This window comes from Mytilus californianus, unplaced genomic scaffold, assembly GCF_021869535.1.
Source record: "Mytilus californianus isolate M0D057914Y unplaced genomic scaffold, xbMytCali1.0.p SCAF_4, whole genome shotgun sequence".
In the NCBI taxonomy this organism is placed as follows: Eukaryota; Metazoa; Mollusca; class Bivalvia; order Mytilida; family Mytilidae; genus Mytilus; species Mytilus californianus.
The window spans coordinates 95741323-95755083 of record NW_026262690.1 but is presented as its reverse complement, the minus strand read 5'-3'; positions in this window follow the sequence as shown (position 1 = coordinate 95755083).

Sequence of the window (13761 nt, the reverse complement as noted above, 5' to 3'; positions counted from 1 at the left end):
TTTTTTTTGCAATGGAGTTGACAGTTTCTCTTCGACTTATGAGTTTTGAATCTTCCCATGGCATCTTCTGCCTCTTTTTATCTCACCTGACCAAAGGATTTTTGGACTAATTGAACCAAACATGACCACAATATCTTTGGGATATCCTATTAAAAAATATAAAAATGTGTCCGATTATCCCGTTTGTTAACCAACATGGCCGACATGCCGCTAATTATAGGACATATCTTGAAAACCGCTAAAATCTGACTGTCAGAAATGCTCAGAATGTTGAGATCTACCTATTATCTTTTTACACTAAAACTGTCAAACGACTTGTAGGAGTTTTTGTCCCCTAAATGACGATTTTACCATATTGTTTTTGCTTATTATCTTGAAAACCATATTGTCAGTTTACTCCATGTAGAAGTTATTGTCTTTAAATGAAGATGTTTACCCATTTTTGCATTTTTAACAAAAACTATAGTAGATAAAAGGAAATTGTAAACATCAAAAAATGATGAGCAAGACAAGATCTGTAAATGATTCACCATTACTGAAATTGTCAGCTCCATAAAAGAGTCATTTACTTTAAAGGAAGATTTTCACTCTGTTTGTGTTGGACACAAAACAATAGATAATAAAACAAGATTGTAATCAGCAAATGTGATCAGCAATACAAGATCTACACAGAAGTTAACATAACAGATATTGTTAATTTGCTTTTAAACTTTTAAAGACGTTATTGCCCTTGAAAGATGAGTTTTCGCATTTTTGTATTTTTGGCAAAAACTTTATTAAAAAGAGGGAAATTGAAAATAGAAAAAAATATATTAACAATACAATTTTAACACAAAAAAGAGATCTAAGTGATATTTTGTTCTTGTCTTTAGTGTTGAAAATGCAGACAGTTCCAGTTGAGCGACAATGGCTCTTTAAAGCTTCTAATTTTGTATATTGGTATTAAGGTTTGTTCATTTGTTAACATTCTTTAAGGACACGTTACAAAGCACCTTCATCATATTAACAAACTGTTTTAATGTCGAACAATATCAAATGTCAGATGGGTGAAGAGCATCCTATCTGCTGGCTATTTTGTGGTTATACAACGGTAATCGTGATTTCATTGACAATTTTTGTGGAACATCGATTATAGGTACGCAATACACGGCCATAAAGAAAGTTGCATCTGATCCGTATTGAAATTTAGTTACTTGGCCTGTCTGCAAAAAACTGCAAGAAGAAAGGAACAGAAATGCAAAAAAATCTATATCTAAATTTAACTTCTAAAACCACTGCCACAACAATAAGATATTGACTTCATAGTAACTCCCGAGATTTGTGTTCAGTTTCAATCTCACAAATAGGCATAAACATCAAGAATCTGCATATATATAGTAAACATATGCCAGTTAAAAATATTCAAAGGCTTAATTGCACTTCCTATCATGATTTCTTACTTAGAAAGTTACTGCTTATCAGGAAGCTGTTCAATCAAGTCTTCTTATTGGCAAACTTGAAGTCATCCCCAGTGGCGGATCCAGAAATTTTCATATGTGGGGCCCACTGACTGCCTAAGAAGGGGCCCGATCCAGTCATGCTTCAGTGATTCCCTATATAATCAACCAAATTTTCCCAAAAAAAGGGGGCGGGCCCCCTGCCCCCCTAAATCCGCCTCTGATCCCTTTTAAAGTTTAATGGACGCCATCATGCTCATCATGACTTAGTTAACCGTTATGGAAGATCCGTGTCACTGTCTGTTTCATAGCCATAGTTACGTTTCCTGTCTTCGGTTGTGACATCAATGAATGTGACTCATTAGCAGATTTTTACTTACTACGAATTACACGACAGGTGTCCCTAGTGAAATTGCTTACAATCAGCACTCGAGTTCACCCCTAGTTGTGTTTTAAGTTGTCCATGTTGCCTTTGCTTTAGTTTTCATTGTTTTTTTATATCTTTTTTTATACAACGCCAAACCATGACAATAATAGTATATAATTGATATGAGTCGAGGAATTTTAAAGTTCAGTTCAAACTTAAACAGCAAAAACGAAGCCGGTGACCTTGACCCTTATAATTTTCTTAGTATCAAAATATCAATAACATATCGAGTTTGAAAACGAATTATTGAGAAATCGCAATTTAAAGGGTTTTATGGCCCATTTTGACAGTTCTGCCAATGACAGCTGTTCTTCTTGACATTCTGACTCTGTATCTGATGACATAACTCTGGAAAAAAAAAAATTATTAAACTCTTATCGCTCACTAGAAATTTTCAAATTTTTCAAAGCATAATATTTTTCTGCAATTTTGTGTCGTCTCAAATAATTTAAAATATCAAGATTTTACACAGTATAATTAAAATAACTAGATATCATTGAGATGGGAGCCATCTCTGTGGGCCCCGCTGTGAATAATGTGTGGTAAAAAATTTGTATCTCTATCATTGGACATGGGGTTGTCAACTGAAACCGAAGTTTATGACCTTGAACTTTGACCTAGGAAGCTGTACATAAATTATGACACACCCTCTGGTGTTGGTTAATATACATGTCAAGTATAAACTTTGAAATCATAACGGTTCTCTAGATATAGAGTGGACATAATTTGTTACGGACTGACAGACGGACAGACTGATCACTATAGGGCGTCCGCCATTCGGCGGGGCCCTAATTATCATAACAGCCTTCACGGTAAACTTTTGAGACCACAAGCCTGAAGCTCAATTTTTTGAAAAGTTTATAAAGATTCCATTGGCCTGTTCAAATGAGTTTTACAGGCCTGTAGTTACATTTTTGTAAGTGGGAAGACGGGAGTGATGTATAAATAAGCGGCCACCTCCTGTCTGAATTGTATGATGTTTTTTCTGCTTTAAATCAACCCTATGAGTTGAGCCCTTTTTCAATTGCAGCTTGTTCTTGTCAGGAGCTTGTAGTTCAGTAGTTGTCATTGGTTGATAATTGTCACATTTCATATGGTAATTTGTTTTGACAAAATTTGTTAAAAATTAGGTTGTTAATTTTTCTCAATTGAATTGTTTCATAACTGTACTGTCATGGCTTTTTATAAGTGACTAGAGAGTATGGGTTTTGTCAATATATGTTGAAGGCTGTACAGTTGCCTATAATTGCTTAAATCCACTTCATTTGAACTTTGGTGGATTGTTGCCTCATTGGCATTGATCGTGTTGATTACACATCTCTTTATTTTTATATGTGTAGATATCAATAAAATAACCATTAACTGACTCGAAATGTAAATTTTATTTGTACAAGGCTTACAAACAGGTAGAAAACAAGACTTTGCCAAACATTTATATCCTGTTATGAGCCGAATATGCATGCGAGAAAATTTGAATTCACGAAATTTTCACTTTTTTTAAAGACTTTGTACATGTTGAATATTAACATGTTTATCAGGGGATTAATCATGTTACATGCACATGAGTTAATCCATAATACTATAAAGGTTTAGGAGGATCTGGATCCTCATAAATGGGTATTATACATGTTATACCCAACAAATTGTCATTGATAAAAATATAAGCTTTGGATTTAAAGATATTTTCTGTTGTGGTGCACGCATTCTGGTAAGGGACTTCATTTTGCATAAAGACAACATAACTGAACATGCTGAATATGATCATCAGGAACAAAGTTAACAGCTGGCCATAGAACATAGTTATTTTCGTAGTGCGTTTCTTTTAAACAATAAATGCAAATTAAAAAATATACATGTATATCCAAATAAAAGAAAAATTCATCAGCTCTTAACTAATTGTATGGAAAATTTTAGGTTAAGGGGCCTGGGGTCTTGAATTCTTTTGAATGCTTCAGATATACTAGTTGTTAACCTTTTTTGTCTAGACCAAATTGAAAACACTGCAATAATCATAACTTTACTTTAAAATTTATGACCCAAATTTGTTTAGCAATGTAATTTCACCCCTAGTACGGTATTTAACCGTATTATATACATGTACATGTAGCTACATATTTGAGGCATACAAAATGAAGAAATAAAAAAATGCAACTAATACACTGTCCACGATAGGGACTATTAGTGGACCAGGAAAATTAAAGAACGATAACAGTGTTCTTGGACCAGCCTTCAAAAAGTAGGATTTGTATTTAAAAGTTCTCATTTGAACTATGGTCTTAAACTTCAAGGTAAAAACTTTGCCATGTAAATGAATATTTGCATTATGACAGGTATTATGAAGATATACAATTCTTTTTTAACACTAAATAGTCGGTAATCTGATAGTAATGATACATGTACCCAATTTTGGATATAATATATCCTATAAATTTATAGTATTTATCATTTTATGAGGATTCTCCTTAACCATTTTAAAGCTTTCTTATGTTTTTCGAATAAAATCTTATGATTATGAGGCACAGATGTTCAAAATGTGGATTTCAAACAAACAAATACGGATATATGTGTAAGAATTTGTCTTTAAATCGTGTTGGTTGAAGAAAAACAACATCTTGTTTTCACATGTATTGATTCCAATTTCGTGCTTTTTACGCTTTACTATCACATTTATGACAAGAAGCATACTCATAAATCTTAACCTTACCATTAATTAACGTAACTAGTTGAATAGAATTAATACATGGTCGCTCTCCTTTCTGTTATACTATGATGAATGGCTTGTTATGAATTTTCCTGCGTAAAATGGTTGAACGTCCCGGAAGTGAAAATCTGTAAATTCTAATGGTCGGAACGTAAACGGAAAAAAACCCGGAACGGCTATTGCGGAACTCAACCATTTGCACATATGCATACGATACCTTGATTGGATACACATTTGTGGAATCAGATGTTCATATATTAGTCCCAGATCCAAGGAAATAACAATGAATGTATCATGGTTCTTTTGAATTTCTTTCGTAAAATATGCATTTTTGTCATAACACATATATATAACGCATGTGCATCCATCGCAACTAAAACATTTCAATGGGTCCACCTGGCTCAAGAATGTTTGATGATTCTGAGGAACCGTACAGTACTTGTATTTCCTTATAAACATGTCACATGTAATCAGATGCACAGTGGCGGATCCAGGGGGGGGGGGTTCGAGGGGTTGGAACCCCCCTTTTTTTGGACGATCAATGCATTTGAATGGAGACATATAGTTGGAACCCCCCCCCCCCCCCCCCCCCCCCTTTTAAAAATGGCTGGACTGCAGCTTAGTTTTATCTGGGACTATTATCCTGTTAGTATAAAAGTCCCAGGTTTTATATAGAATTCTAATTGCATTCAATTTATAAAAAATAATTTAAAAAAGCCAAATGACGTACACTGACTTCGTCTTAAATAAGAAGTAGTAAAGTAACACATTATTAAAACGAAGGTTTACAGTGCAAATTAAGTCATACCCAAAAGCTCTAATGCATACACAATTTATACAGTAGTTTATCATGATATGATGTCTTTTATGTTGAAAACTGAGATTACCGTATAACCAGAGACATATAATATTGTATATTATATGTCTCTTGGTATACACATGTGTTATAGTAGTCTCAGTTGAAAATAAGAATTCCACCAAGCGCCTGTGAAATAATTTTGTACGAAAACAAATATATAATCTATTTTTGCTACGTCTCAGCATATTGCATTCAGAATAGCTGAAAGTTGATGAAAATATCGTCTAATTGTTGTCATTTATAAGGTCCATCGTTGACAATTCGGTTTTGAAATCTTTCCCGTCTTCAAACCGGAACTGTCACGCACATTCGTAAACAAGAATATTAAGTGCCACAAAATGATTGGGACGTTAGTTAAAATTCGTGATTTCTGTTCTTTCTGGTATCTGCAGTACACTTTAATTACTTCTTTGTACATGTTAGAACCATTAGAGAGAATTGTCTTTAGTATCCTTTGTTTTATTAATTTAAATATTCGTACGTAGGTAGATCGCTAAATTATGTTAGACATGTTAGATAATATTCTATGGCAGTATGGGCCGCACCTCAGGTAGGCTAAGAGTTTGAGGTATTGTGTCTGATGAATGCTTCACTAGAATTCTGTGCTAAATCATGATGCATATGTTATCTTTGAATGTTATGTATTTTTAAAAAATGTACAAAAACTCAAACTGTACAAGAAAGTGGCCATCCCCCTTTTTTATGCATAGGCTTATTTTTCCTACTATGTTGAAAAGCTACATCTACCAAAATATTTTTGATCTGAAAATCATACAAATTAAGTACATTTAACAACTGTAAACTGATGTCTTGTTCTACAGTCATGACACATAGGTGGATCCAGGGCCCCCCTCCTTTTGTGAGAAAAATTTGGTTGATTATATAGGGAATCACTGAAGCATGACTGGAGCAGGCCCCCCTTAGGTCAGTCAGTGGGCCCCCCTTATGAAAAGTTCTGGATCCGCCACTGTGACAGTTGTCTGGTTTGCTACTGTATGTATTCTGTAGGTGTCGCTGTTGACACTGGATTGTCTCTCTTGTAAATATTGAAGTCTCGCCTGTACAATTTTCACTCTTGTAAACAACTCACTTGTACTTTAATAATACATATAGGTGGCAACTGTATTAAAATATTAAGAAACAAAAATGGAAAAAATATGATTTAACATTTGTTGTAAGAAAAAAAAAAAAAAATTCTTAATCAGTCTGTGCGACTCTCGGATAAAATCACCCAACAATCGCATTAGTGTTTCTCTAGAGATGGAGGAGTTGTCGTTTTTTTCTATTGACAATAAAAGTTCTAAATCAATATGTACTGATCCTGTGTTAAAAAATATCTTATGTATAAGTTTTGGCTAGCCTCTTCATAATTTTCACAAAAAAGTAAATAATGTTCCACGGTTTCTAATTGACCACATTCACACTTTGGATCTACATTTGAATTGATTTTGTTTTGGTAATTTTTTAGGTAGTATCCTGGTTTGCTTAATTTTAGAACATCATACATGTAGCTTTATACATATTCATTGCTGAGCACTGGGTAACTTGGCCTAAAACAAACTAAGACTATACCTAATTCTGCCTACTATTATTTATAATATGTGGCTGGTGTTACTTGTGAGAGAGGGATAGAGTCAGCAAACCTTTAGAATACTTTACAATAGTTCACTAATTACTATACAAATTCTTGGGTGAAAAATGGATCAAAAGGTCTATCACTTTCTTTTATTCATGTGAAACGTGGATTTCCAAGTACATGTATATCGATAGAGTAGAAAGTATCTTCATTTTTAGCACTGGACTCTCTATATTAGATGAAGCTAACAGTCCAGAAAAACAACCAGTTCAACCACAAGATATTTTCCTAAAATAATTTAGTATAACTTATATATTATTGTAAATTTTGAACTGGAAACCACTTGCAACCTTGATATTGATATAAAGATCCATGGAAGAAAAAAAAAAGTGTATTTTGAAACAATGAAAAACAGAAAAAAAAAACGATCATAACCATTTACAATTGTGTACAAGTATGTGTGTGCTCAAGTGTACAGATTTAAAAAGGTCTGTGTCTGCTGTGTGATGCAAACAGCTCGGTTGAAAAAGTGTGAATTAAACACAAAAAGCATGTAATTTGGCAACCTTGAATACATTTATTAAAACACAAAATGCATTAAACTTGTATGAATATATATTATGTATATCTAACTTGAATGAATAAACATGTATCTTGTCAGACCTTAAAACTTTTCCAGCAGCTATTAAAGTGAGTGTTAACTGTTTCTCTTCTGTCAGTTGGCATGAATGGTAATACACATAATTCAACAGTTTGTAAAATAATTTATAAATTTTCTGTTTTCAGTGTATAACACAAATGTTGACCTTAACAAATATTCAGATACTCTTTTAGTTGTAATTACAGCAATGTTTATATACACCAGTTTCTACTTCATGCAGCCATATATGTTCAGTTTTGTGAACTATCTGACAAAGCGAAGCTCTGAATTTATTCCACTGTGATATAATATGCTACAAATGTGTGATATAAATAAACCTGTGATCATTGGAGGTGCTGAATATTGTGTGGTTTCTGCAAAGTATTGACAGCAACATAGGTTGCATCCTGAAATATGAATAGTCATGATAGTGTGGATTGCCTGACAAATGAAACATTCTTTCTGAGAATATTTTAATCTTATAGATTTTCATCGACATTCAATGTAAATAAACATACACAGTGATACATATGTAATGTTTCTCCAAGAGTTGTACTTGGTCAGTTGCCAGTGTCTAGACATTTGTAGGTGATGTAATACAATATTTTAACAGTATTAAATACCAAAAGTTTATTACATATTTTATTTATTTTTGTTCAAAATTTTTCAGTTAAAACATGCAAAATGTAATGTAAAATACAACAAAAAGAAATTAGTGTAATAATCATGATAATGTTATGGTGTATATGTATTGTTGTCAAACAATATACATGTATTTCTGGGTTAAAGATGTTATTGTCCAACATGTACAGTTAAATCAAGTTGATACAGTGGAAACAAATAATACCCTTGCTGGTGTTATAATTAGTGATTCTCTGTAAAACAGGGTAATGATTGTTGTTTTTTTACAGTGAAACTCTGATTTACCTCGTTCATTGCTCTCATATTTGTATAACTTATAGAATATACTAAGGGACGACATCAAAAGTTCAATGTAGGATAAAAAACTTAATTCACATAGTTTTTTCACTGACCCCACCCCCCCTCTTAACTTAATTTGGGAAAAATTGTTTGACCAATATGGATATATGTAAAATCGATTTTGGATAAACAAAACTTGCAGCAATTTTAATCCCCCACCCCCAAACTATTTGATTTAAGTTTTTTATCCTACATCATGTACATTGATCTTTTGATGTCATCCCTAAGTGAGATATATTTTAAATTTAATCAACTGCAATCACTTTGAAGAATCAGCAAGAGTAATTTTTAACAAAAATACATTGTGTATAATGTGTGTACATGTAAATAATAATAGAAAGATCTTAAAATGAAGCATTTTTTTAAAGATTTTTTTTTAGATGTAACCATGGTAACTTAAAGCAAAAGACAGGATTCAATAAGGGATTTTGGACAACTTTTTATTAATTTTGAAAATTTAATTTAAGCTTTTAGTTTATCTGTTTTAAAGTTGAGGTATATCATACAAAATTAGAAGGAGTATTTTTTTTTACCTATGGCATCACAATAAATGTTGTATTATTCATTATCATTCAAACAATATGAAATATTGTAAAAATCCTTCAGACTTCATGAAAACATGAAAGGTCCTTTTTGAAAGTTCCAAGGTCTCATCATCAGACATTCATATACCTTTAGACCATGTTATATATTTAGTCATATTGTAGTTCATTTTGTCATGATCATTTATTTGTTTATTTTTTACCTATAAATCAGAAAGCTTTGTGACTACCATCAGATCAAATGTTTGATTATGTATACTACAAACATTATTTTGTATCATTTTGAGATTAAAAATTTGGTAAATTTGTATTTTTGGTTGTGCATTATTATTATTCTTCTTATGTACATGTATATTCTTTGTTTGGCTTTGTTAATGGTTATGTTGAATTTGAACCAAGAGTTCCAAATGGTGAAGTTGAAATCATCCCTTCGTAAATTTTACGGACGCCATCACGAGTTGATTGACCGTTATGGAATATCCGTTTCACAGATGACAGCGGATATGTTCCTAATGTCGTAACTACAATCCCTTTCCCTTTTCATGAATGTGACCTACCGAATTAGACTATTTACAGGGTTTGTACTAACATGAGCAACATGCATGACGGGTGCCACATGTGGAGCAGGATCTGCTTACCCTTCCATAGCACCTGAGATCACCCCCAGTTTTTAGTGGGGTTCGTGTTGCTTAGTCTTTAGTTTTCTATGTTGTGTTTTGTGTACTATTGTTTGTCTGTTTGTCTTTTTCTTTTTTAGCCGTGGCATTGTCAGTTTATTTTCAATTCATGAGTTTGAATGTCCCTCTGGTATCTTTCACCCCTCTATCCCTGTTTTACTACAGCTCCTAGTTTGATAAAGGTTTACAGTAAAGAACTCTGTGTCATCTAAAGTTTCATAGTGAGTTTAATTGTAATCTCTGTAGTTGTTCAAATCAAATCAACAGACAAGAATCAAGGATGGGTTTCTAGGGGTTCCAGTCTAATTTTTTGTTGATTTATACATGATTGAAAGGGGCATTAACTACGATTTAGACAAAAATTAAAATTTTGAAATAATATTTAGTATAAGCAGTCAGTTTGTCAAAATAAGCTCAAAAACATAGCTGATGTATTATTGACTTGCAAGTCAATAATTTAACCTCATTGATCCATTTTGGTTTGACTTTCAATTTAACCCCTTATCTAGAAATCAGATACGCATGTACTAGACATGTTCAGCTATTAAAGGAAATAAAAGTCATCATTGAAAGAGAAACAAGGGTGAACCATTTGGTTGACTGATTTGATCCAAAAAAAAATCATTCTTATGCAGGTAAAAATCATGATTAACATATTTTTTTAACCTATTTATATGAAATCAAACAGACCTAGAAAAATCCAATTGCACGTGTTTGCTATCTATTTATATTCATGTTTATATTGGGATATATAACGGTTGCAGTCTTTAGATGTCATCTCTGTGGTTAATAATTAGATGGCATCTAGACTAAAGTACACATGAAATACTGATACATATTATTGAGTCCATGCATTGTTAATTGTTTATTTTCGACTTTTTATACGACCGCAAAAAAATTTTTGTGGTCGTATATTGGTATGACGTTGGCGTTGTCGTCCGTCGTCATCGTCGTCCGGCGTCGTCCGAAGACACATTGGTTTTCGCACTCTAACTTTAGTTAAAGTGAATGGGTCTTTATGAAATTTTACCACAAGGTTCAATACCACAAAAGGAAGGTTGGGATTGATTTTGGGGGTTATGGTAATAACAGTAAAGGAATTAGGGGCCAAAAAGGGGCCAAAAATAAGCATTTTTGTAACTTCCAGACATAACTTGTGTGTTAGTGTATGGATCTCTCTGACATTGTACCACAAGGTTCCATATCACTAAAGGAATGCTGGGATTGATTTTGGGGGTAATTGCCTCCAAATTTTAGGAATTAGGGGCCAAAAAAGGGGCAAAAAACAAGCATTTTTCTAGTTTCATGACAATAACTTGTGTGTAAGTGTATGGATCTTTCTGAAATTGTACTACAAGGTTCCATATCACAAAGGGAAAGCTGGGTTTGAGTTTGGGGGTAATTGCCCTAAACGTTTAGGAATTTGGGGCCAAAAAGGGGCCAAAAAACACATTTTTTTCTAGTTTCCAGACAATAACTTGTGTTCAAGTGTATGGATCTCTCTGAAATTGTACTGCAAGGTACCATACCACAAAGGGAAGGCTGGGATTGAGTTTGGGGGTGATGAATCATAATGGGGGTTCAAAAAATTTTGGGGGGGGATTTATTTTTTTTTCCTTTTTTGTTTCTTTTAAAATTTTTCATTTTAAGTTGGTTATTTCTGATTTATATTTAAAATCAAATAATAATGATATGGTAGGAGATACACACCAAACAGGATGTGTAAATTATTATATAATAAGTATTGTGCAATAGCAAGAAATTTTCAATTGCACAGTATTGCACAATAGCAAGAAATCTTCAATTGCACAGTATTGCGCAATAGCAAGAAATCTTCAATTGCACAGTATTGCGCAATAGCAAGAAATATCCAATAGCACAATATTGCGCAATAGCAAGAAATTGTCAATTGTACAGTATTGCGCAATAGCAAGAAATATTTAATAGCACAGTATTGCGCAATAGCAAGAAATATTTAATAGCACAGGATTGTGCAAAAGAAGATACTTCCTATAAATTGCTTATTTCTTGACCAATTTCAATGGGGTTTTATTCTTGATTTCATGGGGTTCTTTAATATGCTGAATCTAACCGTGTATTTAGTTTTTGGATTTTGGGCCCCGTTTTTAAATTGGTCCACATTGAGGTCCAAAGGGTCCAAAATTAAACTTTGTTTGATTTCATCAAAAATTGAATTATTGGGGTTCTTTGATATGCCGAATCTAACTGTGTATTTAGATTCTTAAATTTTGGTTCCGTTTTCAAATTGGTCTACATTAAGGTCCAAAGGGTCCAAAATTAAACTTAGTTTGATTTTAACAAAAATTGAATTCTTAGGGTTCTTTGATATGCTGAATCTAAACATGTATTTAGATTTTTGATTATGGGCCCAGTTTTCAAGTTGGTCCAAATCGGGGTCCAAAATTAAACTTTGTTTGATTTCAACAAAAATTGAATAGATGGGGTTCTTTGATATGCTGAATCTAACCATGTATTTAGATTTTTGATTTTTGGGCCCCGTTATCAACTTTGTCCACATTGAGGTCAAAAGGGTCCAAAATTAAACTTTGATTTCATCAAAAATTGAATTCTTGGGATTCTTTGATATGCCGAATCTAACCGTGTATTTAGATTCTTAATTTTTGGTTCCGTTTTCAAATTGGTCTACATTAAGGTCCAAAGGGTCCAAAATTAAACTTAGTTTGATTTTAACAAAAATTGAATTCTTAGGGTTCTTTGATATGCTGAATCTAAACATGTATTTAGATTTTTGATTATGGGCCCAGTTTTCAAGTTGGTCCAAATCGGGGTCCAAAATTAAACTTTGTTTGATTTCAACAAAAATTGAATATATGGGGTTCTTTGATATGCTGAATCTAACCATGTATTTTGATTTTTGATTTTTGGGCCCCGTTATCAACTTTGTCCACATTGAGGTCAAAAGGGTCCAAAATTAAACTTTGTTTGATTTCATCAAAAATTGAATTCTTGGGGTTCTTTGATATGCTGAATCTAACCATGTATTAAGATTTTGGATATTGGACCATAATAGGTGAATGTCCAATTTAAAATTTTTAAGTTCTTAGACCACATTCAATCTGTGTTAGAAACCTATGCTGTGTCAAATATTTAATCACAATCCAAATCCAAAGCTGTATCAAGCTTGAATGTTGTGTCCATACTTCCCCCAACTGTTCAGGGTTCGACCTCTGCGGTCGTATCAAGCTGCGCCCTGCGGAGCATTTTATTGTAATTTTGATACACATTTTAGTATGTTATAAATCAAATATGAGAATTTGAGTCTAATTGGTGAACATGAATTTGACAGCTAATGCCCCTTTAAAAACATATAAAATGAAATGGGTTTTAATCCCATGGATGTGCCAAGATGCACATGTTCAATGTGCCACTTCATTATAAGGGATGCAATGGCAGTGTCGGCGGCCTAAAATATTTTGAAAGCTTTATATTTCAGAATGTAGAAGACCTTGATGCATCATACCTTGTATGCAGATACTTTATGTTACAAAGTTCAGTCTGTCACATGTCTATGATGATGACCTTATTTTCATGGTTCAGTGACTGGTTGAACACAAATAAGTTTTTTGTATAGTGTCATATATTTTGAGTAATAGGACAACTGTAATTGGTATTTGGTATCTTTTTCATGGTCTTCATGTCTGTCAGACAGGGTTCACCTGACCTCGACCTCATTTCATGGATTAGTTATCAAGGTTAAATTTACGTGGTCAAGTCTTTATCTCAGATACTATAAGCAATAGGTCAACTCAACTATATTTGGTTTATGGAATGATTGTAAGTTGTACATGTCCAACTGGCAGGTTTCATCTGACCTTGACTTCACTGTTCAGTGGACAATGTTTAGTATTTGTGGTTTGGTCTAATTCTAAGATACTATATG